Genomic DNA, 27,048 nt, shown 5'->3' with positions numbered 1-27,048 from the left:
TTTTTTAAACATATTTCATCCTGCCTTTCTAATTTTTATGTTTGTTTGTTTGTTTGTTTGTTTGTTTGTTTGCTTGCTTGCTTGCTTGCTTGCTTGCTTGCTTGATTGATTGATTGATTGATTGATTGATTGATTGATTTTTTATGCCGCCCTTCTCCTTAGACTCAGGGTGGCTTACAACATATTAGCAATAGCACTTATAAATAACTCAAGGGGGTGAAAATACCTAATCTTCCTTCCTTCCTCCTATTTTCCTCACAATGACAATCCTGCGAGGTGGGTCAGTCTGAACAAAAGTGACCAACCCAAACTCAACCAGTTTTTCATGCGTAAAACAGAATTAGAATTCATGGTCTCTGGCTTCTTATTCTGGTGCCTTAACCACTAGGCCAACAATGAGGGATGCTCAGTGCTGTCCAGAGCTCCCGTACTCTCAATTTTCCCCATATTTGTCCTGCAGTGAATTGCTGTAAACACACACTCTCACACATGCACAAACACAGCAGAACAGGTTTTGCCAGGGTTTTTTTTACTCAGTGCAAGAGCAACAGTCAGTGTGAATGGAGCACATGGAGACTGCTTCCAAGCTAATTCCCTCAGCACTATTTCTGCTTTTGGTTCATTGCTTATTCAAGAAGGGGACAGAATCTGAAGTTATTTGGGGGAAAGATCAAAAGCAACATGAGAAAATATTATTTTACTGAAAGAGTAGTAGATGCTTGGAACAAACTTCCAGCAGACGTGGTTGATAAATCCACAGTAACTGAATTTAAACATGCCTGGGATAAACATATATATCCATCCTAAGATAAAATACAGAAAATAGTATAAGGGCAGACTAGATGGACCATGAGGTCTTTTTCTGCCGTCAGTCTTCTATGTTTCTATGTTTCAACTGATCATTCAGACTATGGATGGGCCCTTTTCTTTCCCAAGTTGCAAAAAAACAAAACAAAACTGGAGGGCAAGGGAGAGCACTGACCATAAGGCATACAAATCTAAATAATAATAATAATAATAATAATAATAATAATAATAATAATAATAATAATAAGTAAATGTTCTTTACCTATTTGCATGGTGGTCAAGGTGATTCACTCTAGGCACGTGGCAATTTAAAAGCTCCGACATTCTCCAGGGCAGAGAGAGGGAAATGTTGCCCATTGAGTCAGAAGTGGTGCAAAAAAAAAAGAGAGGAAACTTTGGATAGTGCTTAGCCCCACAGATGTTCCTTGGGTTAAAACTCCAGCCATTACAATTTATGTGTACAACCTGAAGTCCTGGAGTCCTTTTCGTCAATCTTGCTTTTCATCTTGGTTCCAGCGTAGCCAAGCCAAGAGGAAGAATGTGTTCCAGTTAACTTAAATTGGAATGTTTTTTTTTAAAAAAAAAAAAGTTGGCTGCTGGGCTATAAACACAGGGCAGAGGGTTAATGGCAAAACTGGAACTTGCCTGAACTTGGAAGATGACTGATATCACTCATAGGCCAGAAAAAGACAACTGCTGGGAAACAAGCTACCAATAAAGGACCACATAGGTGGAAGGCTCAGCCAGTATTCTTAGGATGCGTAAAAAAAAAAAAGCTTGACAACTGGTTCTTTGGATGTGGCTGAAATATAGTTCCCAGAGCATTGTGAGACATGGAGTAGTAGTAGTAGTAGTAGTAGTAGTAGTAGTAACAATAATAATAATAACAACAACAATAATTATAATATAACAAGCAATAACAACAACAACAGAGTTGGAAGGGACCTTGGAGGTCTTCTAGTCCAACCCCCTGCTTAGGCAGGAAACCTTACACTACTTCAGAGAGGTGGTTGTCCAACATCAGACCAGAATATCTCCGGGACCGCCTTCTGCCGCATGAAGTTGGCTTTCTCCGGGTCCCGTCGACTAAACAATGTCATTTGGCGGGACCCAGGGGAAGAGCCTTCTCTGTGGCGGCCCCGGCCCTCTGGAACCAACTCCCCCCCAGAGATCAGAATTGCCCCCACCCTCCTAGCCTTTCGTAAACTTCTCAAAACCCACCTCTGCCGTCAGGCATGGGGAAATTGAAATATCTTCCCCAGGCCTATATAATTTATGTATGGTGTGTTGTGTGCATGTTTTTTTTAAAATTATGGGTTTTTAACTTCGTATTGTATTGTACATTGAGTCTACGGAGAGGGGCGGCATACAAATTTAATAAATAAATAAAATAAATAAACAAACATCTGCTTAAAAGCTTCCAGTGTTGGGGCATTCACAACTTCTAGAAGCAAACTGTTCCACTGATAAATTGTTCTAACTGTCAGGAAGTTTCTCCTTAGTTCTAAGTTGCTTCTTTCCTTGATTAGTTTCCACCCATTGCTTCTTGTTCTACCCTCAGGTGCTTTGGAGAATAGATTGACTCCCTCTTTGTGGTAGCCTCTGAGATATTGGAACTCTGCTATCATGTCTCCCCTTGTCCTTCTTTTCATTAAACTAGCCATGCCCAGTTCTTGCAACCGTTCTTCATATGTTCGTCCTGTGAGTAATCCTGAAGCATGTTGGGAAATGCAGTTTCCTGCTTTCTGCAGGGCCACGCCCTCCCCACTACCGCTGGGGAATAAAGCCAGCCTGTATCCCTCAGGGCAGCCATTCTCAAGGGCATCTTCCAAGTTGGCTTGCAACTCCCAGCCTCTTGGCCTTTGCCCATGTTGTGAAAGTGGACTTTTAATAACTCCGGTTATTGAAGAATCCTGCCCAAAGTTTGCCAGGAGTTAGAGAACTCTCTTACGAATTTACCAAACTCCATGGCATTTCTAGGTAGACCCTTTCCCATTCGGGCTTAAAATAAAAGCACAAATAGACGCCAGCTTCTGAATGACTAGAGCAGTGTTTCCCAACCTTGGCCACTTGAAGACATTTGGACTTCAACTCTCAGAATTCCACAGCCAGCGAATGCTGGCTGGGGAATTCTGGGAGTTGAAGTCCAGATATCTCCAAGTGGCCAAGGTTGGGAAACACGGGACTAGAGGGAGGCGGTGGTTTCTTCTTCTTTTCTTTTTTCTGTTGTTGTGTCCAGACATTGGCTGGTGTATGCTGTAAGGCAGAAACCCTAATGCAGAGGTAGGCAAAGTTGGCTCTGCTATGACTTGTGGACTTCAACTCCCAGAATCCCTGAGCTAGCATGATTGGCTCAGGAATTCTGGGAGTTGAAGTCCACATGTCATAGAAGAGCCAACTTTGCCTACCCCTGCCCTAATGTATGTCAGTCCCTCTTCCACAAATCAGGCAGGATTCGGGAGTTAATAGTGACTAGGTCAGTGGTTCTCAGCCTGGGGGTTGGGACCCCTTTGGGGGTCGAATGACTGTTTCACAGGGGTCGCCTAAGACAGTGGGGAAAGACAATTTTCCCATGGTGTTAGGAACTAAAGCTTCTATTCTGGCGCCTTGGAGCATATTTTTTCAAACTGACCAATCAGGCGTTCACAGTGGGGGTGTCCCTCTGACCTTCCTGCCAATCAGCTTAAAGCTCTCTTGGGAGAATTGGCACTAAACTTATGCTTGGGGGTCACCACAACATGAGGAACTGTATTAAGGGATCGCGGCATTAGAAAGGTTGAGAACCCTGCCCTAATGTATGTCAGTCCCTCTTCCATGAATCAGGCAGGATTTGGCTAGGGTAATAGTGGCTTGGGTTTTATTATGTGGCTTAAAGAAAGCATCCTCTCTTGTTTCATATCCAGGGTGGACTCCCCTCCCGGGACGATCCCTGCTCCCACCCTAAATGTGTGCATCTAAAAACAACAGTTAGGCTTCTTGCTTGGGGAGAAAACCTTTCTCCTCTACATTGGCGAACCAAACCCCGCGGATTGATTAACAAAGCAATCCTTTGCCCTCAAAGGCAGACTGATGATTATCAATTTAATTTTGCTCTTCCTTATTGCATTTGCAACTTGGCTCCGATGCAGTGACCTGAGGGCTCCCACGGCAAACAGATACTCCTTCTCTCTTCCAAGAGCCTGCTGGCTGTGAACGCCAGAGGAATCTCTGCTGCAGCCGCGACTCCTTTGTGTGGCCTGCCTTCTGACGCAAGCAGCACGTCTATCGGAGCCCAGCTGCAGCGTCCGGAGCCTGGGCTGTGAGATCCCGGCGGTGCTGTTTGCTGCCTTCGCGTTGGGAGGAGGGCGGTGAGCTCATGCGGCAAAAATGTCCCCTTCCATTTAGGGGGAACTGCTCCAGGGTTGAGAATGAATACATTTGTTTCTGAAAGCAGAATCCATCTATGCCCAGTTGCAACACCCTGACTGTGTTTCCAATTAATCTACCAAATCTATCCTGGGTCCTTCGCCCCCCTCCTCCTCCTTCTCCCCCCCCCCCAAAAAGAAACCATTTTGTTTTATAGCATGGGGAGGTGCTGGCACGAGATCAGCTTTGGAATGCACACAAATTTGGCAGGAGTGGGTCGAAACGGCCTCGACATGTTGGATCTGCACAGCCTCGTGAGGGTTTTAGCAGGATGTGCGTCATCACAGCGCCCTTTGGCAAGGAGCATGGCAGGGTGGGCAGCATTGAGAGCCGCATGTGCCAATAGCAAAGCTTGGCATCCTCCACCTGCCTGCCCCCTGGAAAAGGCTGGAGGCCATAAACCTTTGGTGCAAAACATCCCAGGAAGAAACCAGGGATTTTCTTGTTAAAAAAATTCCCCTCTTCAAAATACTGTCTAAATGCTAAACTTGGCTGAGCTGCTTTGGGAGGAGGGGTAGAGGTTGCTGCAAACATTTCTTCCACTGTAGGGTTTTTCTCCCCCTTAATTTTTTAAAATTTATTTTACTGGCAGAGCTTTGGAGTTCTGTGGCCTTAACATCTGTAGATGCTTGGAATCCTATGTTCCCAAAATAAGAGCTCCGGGTTAAGGAGTTCATTCACTCCTTTGCAACACACAGTGTAACTTTGCGGCATTCTGATTCTCTGAGTCAGTCACGCTGGGATGTCCCCACCAAAGTAACCAACTGTGGGGCAGAGTTAGAGCAAAGAATGTATGTGTGATGGTGTAGGGCAATGATGGCGAACCTTTTTTTCCTCTCAGGTGCCAAAAGAGCATGGGTGCATGTTATCACACATGTGTGAGTGCCCACACTCATAATTTAATGTCTGGGAAGGGCGAAAACAGCTTCCCCCGCACCTAGGGAGGCTCTCTGGAGGCCAGAAATTGCCTCTTTCCCAACTTCTGGTGGGCCAAGTAGGCTCGTGTTTCACCCTCCCCAGGCTCCAAAGGCTTCCCTGGAGCTGGGGGAGGATAAAAATTATTATTATTATTATTATTATTATTATTATTATTATTATTATTTATTAGATTTGTATGCCGCCTCTCTCCGAAGACTCGGGGCGGCTCACAACAATAAAAACAGTACAAATCCAATAGTTTAAAGAATTTTAAACCCTTAATATAAAAGCAATCATACATCTCATACAAACCATGTATAAAATGGAACGGTCCAGGGGAATCTAATAGGTTTATTAGATTTGTATGTTGCGCCTCTCCGAAGACTCGGGGCGGCTCACAACATAACAGCAATACAATATAAATACAAATCTAATGTTAAAAACTTTAAAAAACTAATTTAAAATGCATTGTTATAAAAACTTATCTGTTAGATCAGAAGCAATGTGAGAAAATATTATTTTACTGAAACAGTAGTAGATGCTTGGAACAAACTTCCAGCAGACACGGTTGGCAAATCCACAGTAACTGAATTTAAACATGCCTGGGATAAACATATATCTACCCTAAGATAAAATACAGGAAATAGTATAAAGGCAGACTAGATGGACTGAGGTCTTTTTCTGCCATCAATCTTCTATGTTTCTGTTTCTATTAATCAATTTCCCCATGCCTGACGACAGAGATGTGTTTTAAGGAATTTGCGAAAGGAGGGTGGGGGCAATCCTAATCTACGGGGGGAGTTGATTCCAGAGGGTCGGGGCCGCCATGGAGAAGGCTCTTCCCCTGGGTCCTGCCAAATGATATTGTTCCATCAGCGGGACCCGGAGAAGGCCTCTCCCATCCCCCCCGGATGCTCTCTGGAAGCCAAAAATGCCCTCACAGAGCCTCTGTGCAAGCCAAAAATCAGCTGGCCAGCACACACATGCAAGTTGGAGCTGAGCTAGGGCAATAGGTTGCGTGCCAGCAGATATGGCTCCACGTGCCACCTGTGGTACCCGTGCCATAGGTTCACCATCACTGGTATAGGATAATGCTAGGCCACTGAGAAGAAGCACCGACAATTTGGTAATCTGCGTTCTTTTTAATTCAGCGCATTGGGAATCCAGGAAACTAGTTATCCAGAAGTGTAGAGGGCTTAGAATACTCAAGTAGGATTTGATGAACCTCACAATGCTGTGAGGATAAATTGGGAGAAGGTGATATTGTGTGTGCATGTAATGGTTGTCTGTGGGTGTGTACCGAAGAGGTTATACTCGCATTGGATCAGTTGGAACAAGAATGTTCTCTGTGCTGCGGTAGCCCACCTAGGGGTATTCGGTGATTTATTATGGTCTGTATTTTGTAGAGGCTGTTCTGTTTATGCATCTGCTTTTTGTTTCAACTGTTGCCTGCTTAAGGGTTGGTTTAGTTTCATTTATACCAGTTTTAAATTAATACCACAGTAAAGTGCTTATTTCTTCAAGCAAAAATATTTATAAATGCGTATGAAGAGAAAAGGTAGATTTGAAAATATTTGAAATACAGTGTTCCCTCGATTTTCGCGGGTTCGAACTTCGCGAATGGCCTATACCACGGTTTTTCAAAATATATTAATTAAAAAATACTTTGCGGGTTTTTTTCTATACCACGTTTTTCCCCGCCAGATGACGTCATACGTCATCGCCAAACTAATAATGTTTGCAAATAAATAACAAAAAAATAATTATTGTTAATAAATAATTATGTTTATAAATATCAGGGTCACTAAGTGTCATATTCAATGGTAAGTACCAGTAATAATAGTGAGTAAATGGTTGTTAAGGGAATGGGAAATGGTAATTTAGGGGTTTAAATTATTAAGGGAAGGCTTGTGATACCAAAAATGGTGTATTTACTTCTGCATCTGTACTTCGTGGAAATTCGACTTTCGCAAACGCATCCCCCGCGAAAATCAAGGGAACACTGTATTTAAATACGATTTAGGAGGGTTGGTTTTTTTAAAAAAAATACACAAATTATGAATGAGGGCATTGGGAAGAGATATGATTGGGCATGGAGTGTAGCCCGGTAATCAGGTTGGAGAAGGCTACACCACTATGCAATAGTCAAGGTCTCTTACAAATAACGTATTGCTATTTAGCTCCATCTCACTTTCCTCTTATGATTTATCTTGCTATATGGAACAACTAAAAAAAGGCTGAACAAGAGTCACCGAGGGCCTGTGAGAAACATGTTTCAGTGTTTTCAGACGTGGGATAAGGCCCTTTCATTGCACTGTGAAGTTCCCCTCCAAATGTTAGGCATGCTTACATGCACAGCGATTGGAGCCCTGGTTACCTTTTACACAGGGGTAAATTTTGAAAAAAAAATCATTTCCCCCCCTACCGGTTCTGTGGGTGTGGCTTGCTGGGGATGGCAGGGGAAGGATACTGCAAAAACCCCATTCCCTCCCCAGTCCTGGGAGAATGATATTACAAAATCTCCATTCCTGCCTCATGCTGGGGCCAAGCAGGGGTGGTATTTGATGGTTCTCCAAACTACTCCCAAAAAATTCCGCTATTGGTTCTCCCGAACCTGCTGAATTTCAATCTCTAATTTCCTTTCCTTTCCTTTATTAATTTTATAGGAGTTATTTATTTATTATTTATTTATTAATTGGACTTGTATGCCACCCCTCTCCGTGGACTCGGGGCGGCTCACAATATATAGCGAAACATAGAAACATAGAAACATAGAAGTCTGACGGCAGAAAAAGACCTCATGGTCCATCTAGTCTGCCCTTATACTATTTTCTGTATTTTATCTTAGGATGGATATATGTTTATCCCAGGCATGTTTAAATTCAGAAACACAACAGTACAGTTATCCAATTAATATACTAAAAAGTTCTTAAAATTCTAACTTTAAAAACATTCATTTTCATTCATTCAGCAATCACACTAACAACATTTGCTGGACAGGGGAAGATCTAATGTCCCCAGGCCTGGCGGCAGAGATGTGTTTTTAAACTCTTGCGGAAGGCAAGGAGGGTGTGGGCAATGCAAATATCTAGGGGGAGCTGATTCCAGAGGGCCGGGGCTGCCACAGAGAAGGCTCTTCCCCTAGGTCCCACCATCAACATTGTTTGGTTGACGGGACCCTAAGGAGACCAACTCTGTGGGACCTCATTGGTCGCTGGGATTCATGCGGCAGAAGGCGGTCTTGGAGATAGGGAGGTTTGCCCAACTCAAACTCTATGACTTTGGGTAGCATTCAACAAAAATGCAGCTAAGGGATTTTACCTGATGAGACCCAGAAGACATGCTCTTTTGGCTGTGTCTCCTGGTCTCTGGAACATCCTCCCGTCACCCCACGTGCTCCATCCTAACTAGACTTCCAGGTAGCCCTTAAACATGGTTCTTCCAACAACTTTTTCCCAAAACATCATGGGTGATTCTCCCCACACACTTGGTTTCATTTTTAAAAAAATGTATATTTAATTGTTTTAATTGCTGTTAAATTGTTTTAATTGTTATTGGTTATACGCTGCCCAGAGTCACGTTCAGTAAGATGACGGGCTATATATATATTTCCTAAGTAAATAAAAGAAGCCATAAACAGGGAAAAAAATAACCATATAACATTAAACCACCATCACCACCAGAGATTTAGTGACCAAACATGATAATTAAAGAACCAAATAGGAACTCCACTCAGCTGGATCTAAATGCTTAATTACATGTTTCACATTTATTAAAGAAGTGGAATTGACATTGCTGCTCATTTCCAAAGAAATACTGTGGAGGATTTTGCTTTTGTGTTTAGCTTCTTGAATTTAAAAGATCCTTTGTTTTCAAATCAAGCTGTGTTAATAACAGTTATCTAAGATAACTATAGCATCAGACAGACCGTCAGACAGACAGACACACACACACACAAACACACACACCAACTTAAATGTGCTGCTGGTAACTCATGAACAGGTGGCCATGTTCGACCCAAAACATTACTCTCTGTGTCAACCCATAAATTGGCCCCACCCTGCCCCCTTGCTTCCTGTGCTATATTGAGCTACAGGGAAAAACTGAGAAACTTGCATGTACTATTTCTGAATCTGAGTCTGCTTAACCCAAGTTCCCATTCAGCTTTCCTTTCCCATCGCTCAATATGCCTGTGATTATATTTCGAATGATTGTGCCTGGGTTATAGCTAACCGTGGATGCAAAATGAATTGCACAGATACTTCCTTTCCTTTGGTCCCTTAGTTTTGTGACATACATAGCTGTTTCAGGAAGTGAGAGAGAGAGAAAGAGAGAGAGAGAGAGAGAGAGAGAAACCCAAGTTTGCTTTTAGTTCAGCTGGACTCCTGTCCCTTAACAAACCAGCAAGCCAAAGACCCGTTCATTGGGGAGGGGACTTCTTCCTATATCTCAATGCCAAATAAAACCTCCCCCTGATGCCTCCTTTCTTTGCAGCTGCAGGATGCTTGCAAGCCAACCTTCTCAGAAAGCAACTGCTGGCAGTTGGCTTTCTCTTTTGTGGGTGGGTGGGGGGGACTTCCCTAACCCATCTCTCCAAGGAACGGATCTCCAACTCAAAGTAAAGTTCATAAAAAGCTCATGGGAAGAGCAGGGCTGCATTTAATTTCAAGAGACCCGTGTTGTTTTCTTGTGCTGCTCTTCTTTTATTTATTTCCTCACCCCTGTTTGGAAGCGCTTCTCCTCCAGGGCGAGTGGTTGTGAAAGCCAGCTCGGAGCCTTTGGCTTAAATCTGGACATTTTGTCCATCTCTGGTGTTGTTTTCTGTGCAAACAAGGATTGAAATTAGATCTGGTGTAGCGTTGGAGGGGAGCATTCCTGCCGGGTGGAGAGCTCTCCCAGCGCCAGAGCAAATTCAAAGGATCTCGTGGAAAACGATGTCATCTGGCATCAGTCTTCCCAAGTGAGCACTGGGCCTCACCCCGGCTTTGCATCACGGAGAAAACGGGAGAGGACGAGGGGAGGTGGCCCTGATAATAGGGGCAGGCAGGTCATCAGTGGCTTGCCAGATGCTGGTCCCTTTGGGCTGGCAGGCAAGCCTAGTGTCAGAATCTGCCTTCGCATCTCTGCCCACCTCTGTTGGATCCAATGTATTCTATGATCTCCTTTGCAGCAGAGATGCCGAGCCTTGATCTGGCTCCAGGATAGCCCCGAGCCGTTGAAGCGCCAAAGCAAAGACTAAAGTTAGTGTAACTCAGTGTTTCTCAATTATTTTCTTTTACATTCCCCCCCCTCCAGGAAAAAATAAACATTTCATGCCCCCCCCCCCAACTCTTTGCCGGGACAATTGTTTACAATATTTGGCACGTTTCTACTGAAAAAAAACGTATCATGATTGGGGTGTAATGTGTTTAAGTGACACCTTAATTGATTGGGCTTCATGTTGTCTGCTGCCAACATTTTTAAACACAGTAAACATACCGGTCTTTCCTCGTCTCCCATCATAGTCACAGTGAAGCCAAGCACTACATATGCTTCATCATATTTCTTTGTCTTCGCTTTCGGGAGACATAAGTTTGTCTCATGATCTCTGTCTCTCTCCTCCTTTCTTTTCACCCCTGTTAAATATTTTCCCAGGGTGTCTTTTAAGTGTTAGTTATCTACACTTCATATATCCTCCTCTGTGCTATGTGCTATTGTTCGGTGCAAAAAAACCCCTCTATTCCCTAAAGCAAAAAAAAAAAAAGCAGCACATTGATTAATTATTATTTATTAATTAGATTTGTATGCCGCCCCTCTCTGCAGACTCAGGGTCACTCAGGCATCGCTCCATGCCCCCCCAGGGGACCCCCTCCACTATTTCACAGACATTTGATTTACTTGGAGTTATATTGTGTTGTTTAAGTGTTCCCTTTACTTTTTTGAGCAGTGTATATGACCTTGCAGGGTAAGGATGATTGACCTTGCCTAGACTAGGAAGCTTGGTGAGGTTGTGCCTGGTTAATTCTCAGAAGGGAGAATCATTAGGCCATGCAGGTGAGAAGTTGGGTTTTTTTTGGGGGGGGGGCAGAATCCAGAAAAAGACAGTGTCTCTATACTGCCCCCCAAAACACTACATAGCTGTAGCCGTGTGGATCATTTGCAATCAAGAGTGACTCAAAAGACATATTGCTGTGGTCATTCTTTTGGTGCAATATGGCAAACTTGGGAAGAGTGACGTACTCATAACCATCCAGCAGTTTTCTTAATAAGCTAATTGGCTGAGATTCCATGTTTAAGTTGGCAGCACTAACCATGTGAATGGATGATAGGCTCCAAGTGGAAATAATCCTTGTGTTTTTGTGTGTGCACATTGATGTTAAGCTTTCTGTAGTGCTTTGGATTCTCCCCACCCCCCAATTCTATGTCCCTTGAAAATGGGAGGATTCACTAGCGATTCCTTGATAATACATTATGAGGGTCACACACCAATTTGTTTCTGCTGTTAAATTAAATTAAATTATCACTATCCTTTTTTTAAAATAAATTTTGTAAATTTTACATCTAAAAACAGTCAAAACAAACAAAACATACAAAGAGAGGGGAAAAAAGAATGAAAACTGGACAGACAAATTAGCTTAAAGCATATAAGACGTTAAGTTTCAATAGTAAAGACATAAGTTGTCAACCATTTTGTTGATTATCGCTGTCGAGTGACCTGATGTTGGGTATTTATGTCTAGGGTGTGGAATTGTGTGTTCCTTTTCTTTAATTCTGTATACTATATTTGTATGAGGAAGGTACGAGTTCGCTTTTAGGGGTTTTATATTCCATCGATTTGTGGTGCAATTATCACTATCCTTTTTCTGCTTGAGAAGAGACGGGATGTCTCCATCAAAACAGAGAATCTTGGTAGCCACTTTCATTTTGTCAAACTCTTCCCCAACTAGAATCTATTTGGTCCAATCTGTTTTAATTTCTAACTAGAAAGAGAAATCTTAGCCTTTTCCTCTGGAAACTGGATTTATTTGCTCAGTGTTCCAATTGGATTGGATCAGTGAAGGGCTACCAAAATTTTTACTACCACACTGTGGGCATGGCTTATGCAGGACGCCCTGCATTTTCTTTCAACATCTTTCAATGCAAATTGGGTGCTCAAGGATGGAGCTCCATTTTCACTATGCCACTGCGTCCCCCCCTCACCCGTCCAGGAAGTAGCCAATCCAATCCAGATTGGATCCTTTGGGACTGATATGTATATGAAATATGTGCATGAGGGTGCATGCTTTTCTGTTCCTAGTTTATAAATAGTATTTACTTCTTGTTAGTGTAGTTGGAAAAGAGCCCTTTTCAATTTATTAATCTATTTTGAGGGGGATAAAGTGAGTCAGAAAGGAAACATTTTAAGCAGGAGAAGATCCCTCCAAGAAAAAAGAAATTGGCTTTATCAGCAGGTAAAAATGGGATTTGCATTTTGTCTACATTGCATGCCTATTAGAGATAATCAAATCCTCCCTTGTATACCCATGGAAGCAAAGTTGTTGTAAATTACATGAAAATAATAGGTGGCAACGAATGGAGAACCTGGGGGACGTTCAATAGTGAAAAATCTGGCTCACAAAATATTTTTGGGAAGAGAAGATTCAATCATCTCTCTTGGTTTGGATTAGAGGCCATGTTTATCCAAATTTAAATGTATAGTAATATATTTGTAGCAAATATGGCAGTAGTAAATAAACAGCAAGTGAAGGATATATCTTACCTTCTGCTTGTGAGTCCACTGTGAGAAACAAACTTACTGGACTAAAATTGGTTTTGGCAGGATCCAACAGGGGTTCCTGTTACAGAGGCATCTGTGTTTTGATATTGCTTTGACCAACCCTGACAAAATTTTGCCATGTTGATATTTTGACATCAGGGATCTTTTCTCATTGCTCATTGTGGCTCCCTCTGAACAGAACATTTTGGCCCAGTTGGCAAGGAACCCATTGGCCTCAGATTGAAAAGCACAGATAGTGGCAGTCTTCTCAAAACGGGTGGGGTGTGTACGTGTGTGTCAATTCTGTTGATTGAACGTTGCAATCATTTTACTCTTTGGCAAAGACTTTAGCGAGCTTTATTATTATTATTATTATTAACATCGTCTTCTGCGTGCTGAAGAACTGAATCCAAGAACAAGTTGAAGGGGAGGTGACTGAACTCTGTAACATACTTGATTCCAGAAGCCGTCATCTGTGGATTTGTCAAATTCTGGACTTTTGCCGAAAAGGGTCTCGCCCATTGCTCATAAAACAGAAACTTGAAATCTCTTCCCTCTCCCCCCCAATGAGGATGGTCAGCATCTTCAGCTCTAGGTATATTGTGGCTTGGGGGTGTGGAGTGAAATGTTAATCAGAAATCTTTGCTGATTTATTGCAAAGCCCAATTCTACCCCTCCTGTGTTTGCAACCTCAGAAGAACTGATTTTGTTATTTGGTCCCAGAGGGGAGAGGACAGCATTCAGCTTGAAGGTACATGAATACATTGCATCATGCTACTGATGCAAGGAGACAGTCTTAAGGGGCTGGGTAAATCTCTTTTATGCCGGAAGCCACACATTGATCATTTCATTGGCACCCGGTCACTCTAGGGAGAGAGTTTAGTACTATATAGGCAATCTTGGTTTTACCATGAGAGATTCCTGCCCCCAAGGAAAAGATGGGTTAAGAACTTATTATTTTCACCACATCCAATAAGCTAAAGGTTTTTTAAACAAGTTACAGGGTTTTATTTTAAAAAAAAGAAGAAAATGATAGAATGGATAACATGCATTGAGGAAATAGGCACCGTTTTTTAAAAAATGCAGTAGATATCAGGCATTAAAAAAACCCAAAGTGAGCAGAAAATTATGGAATTGCCCTGGAATAAAAGAGCCAAAAATACATTAACTGAGGCACCAGGCATGGGCCATTGGAGAAGGTCTTCTTTGTAATTCTTATTTTCCTTGACTTGGTAGAGAAGACCGCTAAAGAGATGTTTCTTGAAATCCCAGTTTGTACTAAACCATGGGCAGTGGAGATATTCATTAGAATTCCAGCAAGTGAATATATTGATCCCATTGGGGCGGCCATGCAGAGAAAGGGACCATATAGGTTGTGGCTTACAAACCTTTGCATAAAAAAGAAAAGAAAAAAGAGTTCCCTGGAATTCGTCGGAATTTAGATAGAGGATTGGGTTTGGATCGCACACCTGGAGTATCAAGATTAAAAATCAGCAGAGATATCCATGCTCCCGTAACAAAGGCGGGACCAGGAAGATTCGCATCTCAGCTGCATCTGCACTGGGATTAGATCAAGTTCATCTGGAGTCACTGATCAAGCAACGGTTGCATTCCTTTTCCAGATTCTTTCCCCCCAAGTACAGTGAAGCTGTAACTTAACCCACTCCACCTCCTCCGTCTTCATTTACAGGCCTGACCACAATTATCTAGTGATCTCCGATTCACCTTCTGTCCACCCGCTGCTTGCAAAAAGTTTGTTTTGGGCTGTTTTGTTGCAATCCTGCCAATTTTTATTATTATTCGCATGTAATGTTGATCTTAACAGGGCTGATTCTTAGTCTTGGGGAAGGCACAGCCAAGACACATACACCAAGCAGTCATCCTCCTCCCCTCCCCTCCTTCCCACCCCCTTCCTCCTCTTGCTTTTCACGAGGCCCCATTGACGTTGGAGAACTGCTGGCGTCATTAGCTCTGCCCCGAAATGGCATCTCCCCAAGGGGGCCTCCAGCCAAGGACTCTGTTAAGGAAACCTCCCAGAGCTTCAAAAGAGGAAACAGTAGAAGCTCAGGAAGGGGGGGGGGGGTTGGCCTGATGGGAAGAGTTGGTTTTGTGGTGGTGGGGGGGGGGGGGTAGAGAAGAGAAGGAATCCAGTATTTTCTGATCTATGCAGAGATCGGTGTTCATTAACACTGGGAAAAAAATCCCATTGCCTGTAGAGTTCTATTTATTGCAAAAGGAGGCAACTAAAAATACTTGCTAGACTTGAGATTGCGGAGCTCTGTTTAGCAAATAGCTCCTCTGTAGATAGATAAGAGATAAATGCAATAAACAGTAACGCTGGTGGGGAGTTGGTGGTTTTTTGTTGTTGTTGCTGTTGTTTGTTTTGGAGAATCTTTGCATTTTCTACAGGAAACCATAATCCCGAATGGGTGGGTGGATAAAATATTCCACGTTGCTCAATTCTCGTCCCTTTCTCTCCCCCACCCCCTTGTGAAAAAAAGAAAAGAGGCCAATTGGAGATTCTAAAACAGTGATGGCGAACCTGTTTTTCCTTGGGTGCCAAAAGAGTGTGTGTGCCCCTATAGTGCCCCTGTGCAAGTGCCCACACCCATAATTCAATGCTCGAGGAGTAGAAAAACAGCTTTCCTGCCCCCTGGAGGCCCTCTGGAGGCTGAAAACGGCCTGCTTCCCAACTTCTGGTCTTGTGTTTTGCTCTCCCCAGGCTTCAAAAGCTTCCCTGGAGCCGAGGGAGGGTAAAAACAATCTCCCCATCCCCCTGGAGGCTCTCTGGAAGCCAAAAACGCCCTCCCAGAGCTTTTGTGTGAGTCAAAAATCAGCTGGCCTGCATGGACATGCACGCTGGAGCTGAGCTAGGGCAACAGCTTGCAGGCCAGCAGATATGGCTCCGTGTGCCAGCTGTGGCACCCGTGCCATAGGTTCACCATCACTGTTCTAAAACTAGGCCACAAAGACCTGGCTATGCTGGCAGGCCTGGGGCCCCTAAATTAACCACTAGCTTGTCCATGTATATGAATTGGTATGAATGATTAGTAGGTGTGTTGTTGAACTGTTTTTAAGTTTTAATTAGAATGTTAGAAATTAGTTCATTTTTTCCTTGACTTCTTTTTATTGTTATTGTTATTTGTTATTTTATACTGTTGTAAGCCGCCCTGAGTTCTTCGGGATTGGGCGGCATACAAGTCAAATTAAATAAATAAATGAAAATAAAATAAAAGTAAGACCAACCAATTTTACAAATCTCTTCAGTCCCTAATTAAACCTCTTGCTCAAAACACAGTGAAAAAGTAAGTTGGATGCCAGCATTATAATATTTTCTGGACTGGATGCAGAACCTGTCTGAGGTGAAGCTCGGAGTTGTTACATAAATGTTTAAATGCTAATCTAGTTTTTGCTTCCTGTCCAGATTATATTTCTGATAGTCCAGAGCTGGCATGGCTAGTATAATTTGGGCTAGATTCTGGAAGCTGTAGTCTCAACAAGACTATAGCTTCTCCCAACAGACTAACAGCTTAGAGAATATGGTAGGCAGGAAACCAAAAAAAAAAATCCAGAACTGTACAGGTAGTCCTTGATTTATAGCAGTTCGTTTAGTGACCATTCAAAGTTACAACAGCATTGAAAAAATAGTGGCATCCTGTTTTTCACCCGACGTTGTGGCATCAGACTTCAGATGCTTGGCGGTCGCAATGTCCTGAAGTCATGTGATCACTTTTTGTGACCTTTTGACCAGCAAAGTCAATTGAGGAAGCCTGATTCACTTAACAACCATTTTACCAACTGCAGCAATTTACTTAACAACTGTGACAAGAAAGGTCGTAAAATGGGACAAAACTCCCTTAATAAATATCTCACTTAACAACAGAAAACCTGGGACTTTCTGGCCATAAGTCAAGGAACTAGCTGTCGTTATCTTTTTTCCATTGCTATTTTAAATGATCTTGATTTTTAACCTAACGATGGTCCTTGCCATCGTCAAAGTACATTTTTCCCCTATCATTATCTGCACAATTTGCATTCTTTCGAATCCGATTTGAAAAGGGAAAGATCTGACCTATTGAACTTTTGCATGCTGCGGGGTGGGTTTTGTTTGGTTTGCGTTGACCGTGACAGGCATCTGGCTAAATTGTGCATCAATTGTATGCCTGCTGGGTTTTTTTCTGGTAGGATTGGTGAGGTCCCAGGCTCCATGCCTAACCCTAAAATGAATTGCCCTGTTGCTTTGAAAAGAGAAGGTAGGTGGAAGGAACAGCCTCAAGAATTGTGCAAGAAGCCCTTTCTTGTTATTCTACTGAGGAGCAGTAAACTACACACCAACCAAGAACTAAGCATCTCCACCTCAAGCTGGGAATTCCCTAAGGGCTTTCCTTCTCCACACTGCAGAATGAGAAACTGTAGTGTTGCCAAGTCCTGATGCTTAGCATTTTCCTGCCTTCTGCTCTAGGAATGTGCCTTACTCCAAGTCAGGACTCCCGTATTCACATCAGATTTCTGGCATTTCAGACAAGAAAGCCTTGCATGGTCTACTGGAGATTGAGGCGGGGTCATCCTAAAAGTCAGTCTGTGAATATAGCAGTAGCGCTTAGACTTACTATATAATATATGCTTCACAGCCCTCACTAAGCGGTTTACAGAGTTGGCCTATTGCCCTCAACAATCTGAGTTGTCATTATTTATTTTATTTATTTATTCATTCGATTTTTTTATGCTGCCCTTCTTCCTTAGACTCAGGGCGGCTTACAACATGTTGGCAACAGCACTTTTTAACAGAGCCAGTCTATTGCGCCCACAATCCAGGTCCTCATTTTACCCACCTCGGAAGGATGGAATGCTGAGTCAACCTTGAGCCAGTGATGAGATTTGAACTGCTGACCTGCAGATCTAGCAGTCAGCTTTAGTGGCCTGCAGTACTGCACTCTACCCGCTGCACCACCTGACCTCTCAAAGGATGCAAGGCTGGGTCAACTACGTCCTAATCACTGCACCGCCTGGGCTCCTGTGCATATTCATGCAGGCAGCCTGGGGTCCTTCCGTTACTTGTCCAATTCTGATTGTGTTGTCATACAAGAGTGTTTGTATAGGTATGTGATGATGGTGGTGGGGTTTCTGTTGAATTGGTGGGAAAGCAGCAGAGTTTTTCTCCTTTTCAATCTCTGCAGCCAACCTTGACTAATTGGAAATTTTAGTCAAGCGATTTTGCTAGTACACATATCGCGTTTCCCCGAAAATAAGACTCTGTCTTATTATTTTTTTGAATCCTGAAATAAGCGCTTGGCTTTATTGCCATATACTCAAAAGCCCCATTGGTATGCCCATGTCACACCAACACTCCGCAGTCTGCATTGGTTGCCGATCAGTTTCCGGTCACAATTCAAAGTGTTGGTTATGACCTATAAAGCCCTTCATGGCATCAGACCAGAATATCTCCGGGACCGCCTTCTGCCGCACGAATCCCAGCGACCGGTTAGGTCCCACAGAGTCGGCCTTCTCTGGGTCCTGTCGACGAAACAATGTCGTCTGGCGGGACCCAGGGGAAGAGCCTTCTCTGTGGTGGCCCCGACCCTCTGGAATCAACTCTCCCCGGAGATTAGGATTGCCCCCACCCTCCTTACCTTGCAAACTCATTAAAACCCACCTCTGCCTTCAGGCATGGGGAAGGTAATTCCCCTGGGCCGTTTCTGTTTCATATATGGTTGGTCTGAGATGTATGATTGTTTTTTATACTAAGGGTTTTAAATTGTTTTTTAATCATTGGATTTGTACTGTTTTGTTGTTGTGAGCCGCTCCGAGTCTTCGGAGAGGGGTGGCATACAAATCTTAATAATAATAATAATAATAATAATAATAATAATAATAATAATAATAATAATAATTAGCAGGGGATGTCTTATTTTGGAGAAAACAGGGTACACATTCACACATGCCTATATATTACACACAGAGAGACACAGAGAGAGACAAGTGCACGCGCACACACACACAATATATACATACATACATACATGCATGCATGCATACATACATGCATGCATACATACATACATTTCCCAGACTTTTTTAGGTCTGGTTTTGATTTGGTGCATGAATGTATTAACTGCTTTTCTCTCTGAAGACATCTGAAACTATTTTCCCAACTGAAAGAACAATAGAATGATTAAAACATAAAGTAGCACCCAATCATCATAGAAAGCAAACAATTAAAACCCATGGAGGAGAAAACGAGGTTGTAAACATCAAGTTAAATTAAACATCAGGCGCAGTGTTATAGCTGCGAAGAAAAAAAAAATTCCCCAGTGAGCCAACCAAGTGCTTTCAAGTAAAAGTGCTTGAAGAGGGGTGGGGGAAAGCCCCTATTCCTTGTATTAAAAGTGTACAGACTGCTGCCTTTGAAAAATATGTAGTAGGGCCTCTGAAACCCCCTTAGAGTAGATCTCCAAATTGGGGCCTTTAATGTAATAGAGAGCGGAATGATGAAATACATGTGGAGCAATAATTTTAGTTACATGATACGTCACTTCTTAGCAAATGCAAAATTGTGGTGAACTCCTACATTTTGAAGCAGCTCCTGGCCCACTCTATTGAATTAATCTGTCTGATGGTTTATCCTTCAGATAAAGCAAAAATGAGTAAGTATTCTAATCTGAACTAGAAACTAGAATGTTTAAATTACCCTCTGCAATGACTTTCGCCAATTCTAAATATAGTCATACGTGGCCTTTATTGCAACAAGCTGACATGGTTATCTCTCTGGAGTAAGATTGTATTTACAACGTGCTTTGTCATATCATGCAATAAATAGAAGTCTTTGCCCTGGAACTTTGCAACATTATCTTGCCCAGATGGAAATCAGTTGTGCGTGTTTTGTACATCTGCTCTTCCACATTCCCAATGCCAGTCACTTTACCAGATTATGAATCATGGTGACATTGTAGTGTTTGCCACATCTTAGCAATACGTTTTATGTGAAAATGAAGAGTTTAGTGCTTAAGCCAAACTCCAGCGTAAATTCATTAACTTAAACAGTTGGGAGTAAGCTGAGTAGAAGATTGCAGCCCTAGGAAAGTAGGTGTGGGTGAGAGAGAGATGGAGAGCAGAAGAACAAGTGCAAGCTCATTGCTTTGATGATTCGTTCGGGAAAAAAATGAAATAAAATTGTCGAAGCTTGGCAAGCCAAGAGAAGTCCCTGGCAGAAACCACTGTATTTGGCTGTGATTGTTGGAGATGTAGCAATGAGAGCTGGAAGCAAAGGAGATTGCATTCCCCACCCTACTTAGGGCATTTTCGAGTCATAGCTCCACCATCAAGTTACTTGCTTCCACCACCAAGTTGTCAAAGATGTGGCAATAAGGTGTAGAAATCACCAAGGATGGGCTAATGAGTACCTGGTGCCAAATAAAAGACCAGATAATTTCAAAGCTTCCCCCTGTTCACTGTCTTTGATCAAGCAAAACTCATAATCAGAAAGAAGGCCTGCAGTTGGCCAAGCTTTCATGTTGCACGCAGAAGCTTTCAGCAAATGATGAGGTTTTTTTTTTTGAAAGGTATACTTTATTGGATTGACTTTGATCTGGGTGGGAACTTTCTTAGCATTCCAAACAACCTCATTGAGTAAGTTTTCTGCAGAGATTTCTTGATGCAGCTATTAACAGAACCTCAACCTGTGCTCTGCTGTTATCGATTTTTCTGTTTGAACATCTGTAAGGAGAAAGGTGTGACAAGAGGTGTGAACTGTTTTGAACCACACAAGGAAGCAGAGTTGCTTTAGCGAATAGGGGAAGAGGTGGCAAGCATTGGACTTCTAGATTGCATCCGTGAAATCACCAAGTGACCCCCTTCTCAATCCAGCCGGTACAAGTTATTTTATCATTCCCCCCACCCACCCCCCAATATAGAAAGTGACTTCTTGGTATTAGGTAAATCATTAGATCTTAGAGTAAGTCCTTGGAATTTGGGCTTTTCCCTTCTTGTTCCACACTGAAACTTAAATTATTATCTGTGAGGGCTTACAAGGAGTACTTACTGCCCTTGGGTTCTTTGGAATTGCTCCCATGTTTGTTTGGAATTCTCAGATAAAACTTCAAGCAAAAGGAAAGTTTTTATTTGGTGTGTGTGTGTGTAAGAGAGAGAGAGAAAGAGAGAGAGAGAAAGAGAGAGAGAGAGCACAAGCACGCTTGTGGTTACAATCTATCTGGATGTTATTTTGGTGGTTAGTTGTTGGTTTTAAGTTATGTTTTGACTATTGATTTAATTAAATGTTGGCCCTTATCCTCAACCTCCAGTGGCAGGGTGGGCTAAACCCCTCAAAATAAGTGTCACTGAACTAATCCCCTCCACCAACGGGAGAGATTGCCTTCCCTGTTTGGTATTTCCTATTCTCTGGGACCAAACGGGGTAACAGCTGTCTCGGTAACCGGTTCCCAAACTCGTGATTTCTTGGAACGAGGCTCAGGTTACCCTTTGGAGAAGCATGGCTACATACACCCATCACAGCTGCCCCTTGAAGACTGGTGCCAACTAACCAAAAACGCAGCAGAGGCCTGGGAGTAGCATCTGAAGAAGGACGTGCTTTTGTGTTTTGAAGCTGAAAATGTTCAGAACAGAAGAGAAGAAGCAGACCACAAGAGAAATCCCTCCATGAGGTGGCTGCAGGGTGGGGGGTGAAGGGAGGTAGCCCGTAGCTTAGAAAGAATGATAGGGATCTCTTTAGTTGAGAGAAGGGGGAGAGGCCTACACCTGCTCTTTCCATCCTTTACTACGCTGACTTGCCTGTAATTGTGGACCTCAAAAGCACAAGGCTCAGATAAGGAGGGGCAGATTTGCACTAAGCTATGTGCTGCTACATAGAACCAGAGTACAGTGTTCCCTCAACTTTCGCGGATCCGAACGTCGCGAAAAGTCTATGCCACGGTTTTTTAAAAAAAATAATTAAAAAATACTTTGCGGGGGGTTTTCTACAACACATTTTTTTCCACCCATGACGTCATACGTCATCGCCAAATTATTGTTTTCTTACAAATATTTTTATTGATTTTTTAAAAATATGAACACACACATAACATAAAACAAGTGCTCTGTGAATAGTGCCCACCACCAGACAAGGATTCACACCCCACCACATCAAATCTGGGGTGTTTCTTGTGTATACCATTTTAACTCCAGAGCAAAATATCTGTTTACATATTATAGAGTGAATCCAGTTAACAATTAACAAATTATTATTATTAATAAATAATTATGTTAATAAATATCAGGATCATTAAGTATCTTCTTCAATGGTGAGTACCAGAAATAATGGTAAGCAATAATCTAAAGGTTGTTAAGGGAATGGGAAATTGTAATTTAGGGGTTTAAAGTACAGTATTAGGGAATTTCCTACGATACTGTTCATAGCCAAAAATAGTGTAATTACTTCCGCATCTCTACTTTGCAGAAATTTGACTTTTGCGGGCAGTCAAGGGAATACTGTATCCTTCTGGAGCGTTAAGAATTTGGGAAGTATGTCAGTCTTAGCATAAAACTGTAAACAGAAGGTTCACTTGAGAAGTTGTTTCCATCACTTCCGGGTCTTTCTTTCACAATTTCAATCAGATTAATTGCTAACCCTTCTGATTATTTCCTGGGATGAAGTTGGGAGGGAGTGTTTTTAGGCTTCCGTCATTTGTTCTCTTAGAATGACAGTGGGGCCAATGGCCTTCAGGTTGCCTATCCTATACTTTTAAATAAAAATTAAAGCATCTTTCATTTCACCCCATGCACAACCATTGGCTCAAGGTTATAAACAACTCGGTCAAAAATGTTTCGTGATCTGTGCTATATTTCATTGCATTATTATTGTTTTTTAAAAGGTGGGTGATGGTCAAAGGCTCTAGGTATTATGCCTACTGATGCAGGTAGAAATGTTTGTCTATAGGTTTAGGGATACATTTAATGGTGCATAAGTACACCACTGTTTACCGTGCCTGTCCTAAATGTCCCCCTTATTTGTATCTATTTCATGTATTCATAAACATGTTTATACTTATATCCATTATCTTATACATGCTTGACAAATAAAAGAAATAAAATGCAGCTTTACAGCACAACATCTTCCTTTATGGCCTTGGGAGTCATTCCCAGGAAGGCTAATTGCCCCTGTTTGTGGTCCACTTTTCTATTTTATTTAGCATTTATTTATTTATTTATTTATTTATTTATTTATTTATTTATTTATTTATTCACTCACTCACTCACTCACTCACTCACTCACTCACTCACTCACTCACTCACTCACTCACTCACTTACTTACTTACTTACTTACTTACTGGATTTGTATGCCGCCCCTCTCCGGAGACTCGGGGCGGCTAACAGCAAAAATAAAACAGTGTACAATAGTAATCTGATGTTAAAAACGATTAAAAACCCATTAATATAAAAACCAAACATACATATATACATACATACATACCATGCATAGAATTGTAAAGGCCTAGAGGGAAAGAGGATCTCAATTCCACCATGCCTGACGGCAGAGGTGGGTTTTAAGAAGCTTAAGAAAGGCAAGGAGGGTGGGGGCAATTCTAATCTCTGGGGGGAGTTGGTTCCAGAGGGCCGGGGCCGCCCACAAGAAGGCTCTTCCCCTGGGTCCCGGCAAGTGACATTGTTTAGTTGACGGGACCCGGAGAAGATCCACTCTGTGGGACCTAACTGGTCGCTGGGATTCGTGCAGCAGAAGGCGGTCCCTGAGATAATCAGGTCCGGTGCCATGAAGGGCTTTATAGGCCATAACCAACACTTTGAATTGTGACCGGAAACTGATCGGCAACCAGTGCAGACTGCGGAGTGTTGGTGTAACATGGGCATATTTAGGGAAGCCCATGATTGTTCTCGCAGCTGCATTCTGCACGATCTGAAGTTTCCGAACATTTTTCAAAGATAGCCCCATGTAGAGAGCATTACAGTAGTCGAGCTTCGAGGTGATGAGGGCATGAGTGACTGTGAGCAGTGACTCCCGGTCCAAGAAGAGTCGCAACTGGTGCACAAGGCGAACCTGGGCGAACGCCCCCCTCGCCACAGCTGAAAGATGTTTCTCCATTAGCCCGGAGACTATAGTCTTGGATTCACACTACCACACTAAAGGTTATTATTTGCCCATCAAAGTGGTACCTATTTATTTACTTGCATGTAGCATGCTTTTGAACTGCTAAGTTGGCAGAAGCTGAGTCAATTGATGGGAATAGGACTCGAACTGCTGGAGCAAAGATAATCTCCAGCATTTTTAAACTACTGAGCCATCATGCTCAGGGACTCTTGCAACTGAATAGAGGTCAACATAAAAAAGTGTGTGAGAAGTGTTAGGACTCACTTCACAACTCCCAATATAGTCTGCGGGAATGGGAGTGGAAGAGATATCCAGTTGATCTTCCTCCTTATAAAAAAAAGGAATTAATCACTTTCAAAAGCCACTGTGGGCCAAATTTGGCTTAGCGTGTGTTTCTAATGCACCCTTACCCAGTGATCTGTCATTTCCCAAACTCAAGTCTTAAAAGGTACACATTTTGAGCTTCATTTTTGCCAGAGTGATCCTTGGTTTGTGCTGTGGTGGGTTTCCGCCTATGATCTAGGATTCAATTACAAAAAAGGAATGGCTGGTAAACTTTATTAAGCAGCAAATCCTGCTGGATCTATTTTCCTCTGGTTTTCCTCTCTGTTGTTTATTAGTCATTTATCTGCTTTCTTTAAAATTTATATTTGGGCACAGGGCACAAAAGTATCCCCAGGGCAGATAGAAACAATGTAACAGAGAAAAATGTCCTACGCACAACCCCCCCCCCCCCAATAAAACATCAGTATGGTTTTAATTTATTTAATCTGAAAATATATTAAGAACAGGCTCAGAACGGCAGTACTCGGCAGGAGGCAGGGCTAATTAAAATGTTAACCTTGCCTCGCAACACAAATGCGAGACAAGATAAAAAATGGTTTGCTTTCATCTTAAAACAGGGAAAGAGGTAGCCCAGCTTATTCCTAACCCGATGTTCTCCAGATGTGATGCAACTGTAGTTCCCAGAATTCCCAGGCAGGATGGCTTGGCTATATTGCCAGAGGAATTATGCAGTTTGTCCATCACATCTTGAGGAGCTAGGCTGGAGAAGTCTAAATCTGTCTGGCCAGCCGTTTCTATAAAAAGGTCAGTACATTTTGAATTAGTTTCCAGATGTTTTGTATCTAGATCTTGTAGGGTAATGTAAAAGTTACTCCTCCTTTTAGCTCAGGCATGAATGGAATTCCTGCTTCGTTTTATGATCAGATATTCAGGATTCACTCGGTCATAGTCAAATAGTGACATTGACAGATGGCTATTGCTTTGAATCAAGAGGAAGTAGAAAACATACTCGGACCATAACTCTGTGATTAATATCAGAAATAAATTCACATATCCTTTCACATGGTATTTTGTTGGCAAATTACACCAGAGAACTTCTTTTTTTTTTTTTGCTAAATTGTTATTAATACATATTGTAAGTGTTAAAAGATTTAAAAGTCTGCTAATACTGTAGAATCTATTTTCAGTTTGCCGTAGTTTTTTTTTAAAAAGAGTTTGGGCAAAAGTACATAGATCCAAAAATATGTATTTAAATGCGGATTTTTGGAGGGATTTGAAAAAGTAGAAAAAAACAAAGCCAATTGAAGGGTGAAAAGATACAAATTTTAAAAAATAGATATATAATTCTTCACTGTAAAACCGTATTAACTATTCTTTATTTCAGTCAAAGTTGGATTTAGAATAGGGTCTTTTTCAACAGCCCTAATGAAGTAGATAAGTTTATTTTCTTGGCGAGAATGTGCCTCTGGTATGCAAGGCATTTTTAGAGCTCTTATGGTTAAAATAAATATAGCAGATTTGGAGCTATTTCTGGTATTATTTGCTGTCTGGTATTATTGTCAGGTGATATATGTCTGCAGTGATAGTTATTGGCATATTGTTGATATGTGTGTATTGGAAAGAGACAGCCAGTGAGAATGTGAATTAGTGATTAAGGTGCTGCAATAGGAGCAAAGACCAATTGTAATCCACCCACGGAAGCATGGCTGAGTGATTTTGACACCATCTTCCTCATCCCTAGCTAGGAAATCAAGTAACCTCTATCTACGAACCTGCATTGGGACAGCATGGTAGATTTACAAGCCTTAACTTTCATTTAAAGGTGGATTGATTCATGCTGATCAACAAACACACACACAGAAAATTACAACATTATTCACTCAATGACGTTTTTAGATACTTTCCTAAGTAAGCCCGACCTTGAACATTATACACCAATGGTCCAACTTAAAGTTTCATGTAAGATAATGGCCACACCACTGTTTATTACCATGTTTATTACTATGAATTGCCAGTTTATAAATATATAGTCAGTTAATCTCCTTCCCTCCCTTTCTCTTTCTCTCCCTGCTTCTTATCCCTAGTTCTCCACACCTACATTCAATACTCATTTTCCAAAAAAAGGATTGCCCAGCTCCTAAGTAGAGCTATTATGTAACACAGAAATCAGCTTCAGGTGACATCTCATACAATACAGTACTTCGATAGATTTTTCTCATGCCTGCCCCTCCCCTCCAAAATCAATTCACAAAATGACCTTGCAGAAGACCTCAGACATTTTTTATTTTTATGGTTCAGGAAAATATTGCTCTGCAGAGAAGCCAGTTTAATCTACTGTAATGGTTAAGGCACCGCAGGTAGAAACTTAGGTCTAGACCTGCCTTAGGGCATAAAAACTGGCTAGGTGATTTTGGGCCAGTCATTCTCAGCCCTTGACCTCAAGCTCAGACAGCGAGCTAATTTTGTCAGGGTTCCAAATAGCACCCAAAATTAAATCAGAGTCTGAGTCAAAGTATTCCTCAAAGTCCCAGTTTATTATCCAAGCAATGTTGGTACATCTGGGTGAAACCTGAATCTGAAGTCCTCCGAATTTCACTACATAGTTGAAAGTTCAAGTCCTTGCTCTCATACCCACAAATCCATCACATTGTCCAATCTTCATTTGTCATGTTAGTAGAGTCCGCCCATCTCCTTCCGTGCAGGTGCAGAGGTGCAGAGACAAAGAATGACCTTGGCTTTCTAAAAAATAATTTGTTATGGCTACATGCTAACAACCTCATACAACCCCCCCCCTCCCATTTT

General features: G+C 42.1%; 1 protein-coding gene across 15 annotated transcripts in view; it reads left to right on the top strand.

Moving 5' to 3' along the window:
• The window catches only part of HDAC7 (histone deacetylase 7), a 322,508-nt gene that overhangs the window by 173,714 nt on the left and 121,746 nt on the right, over positions 1-27,048 (top strand). Inside the window, exon 1 of one of the 15 annotated variants that reach the window (XM_070741048.1) lies at positions 4,088-4,154. The exons of the other annotated variants lie outside the window; for them this stretch is intronic. The gene's annotated coding sequence lies outside the window, so the exon portion shown is untranslated. Of the gene's footprint in view, positions 1-4,087; positions 4,155-27,048 lie in introns of those variants that run through there. 15 annotated transcript variants of the gene reach the window in all.

The sequence above is a fragment of the Erythrolamprus reginae genome, chromosome 2 (assembly GCF_031021105.1).
Source record: "Erythrolamprus reginae isolate rEryReg1 chromosome 2, rEryReg1.hap1, whole genome shotgun sequence".
Classification (NCBI taxonomy): domain Eukaryota; kingdom Metazoa; phylum Chordata; class Lepidosauria; order Squamata; family Dipsadidae; genus Erythrolamprus; species Erythrolamprus reginae.
The sequence above is the reverse complement of the archived record's forward strand: the minus strand, read 5'-3'. Positions and strand labels throughout refer to the sequence as shown.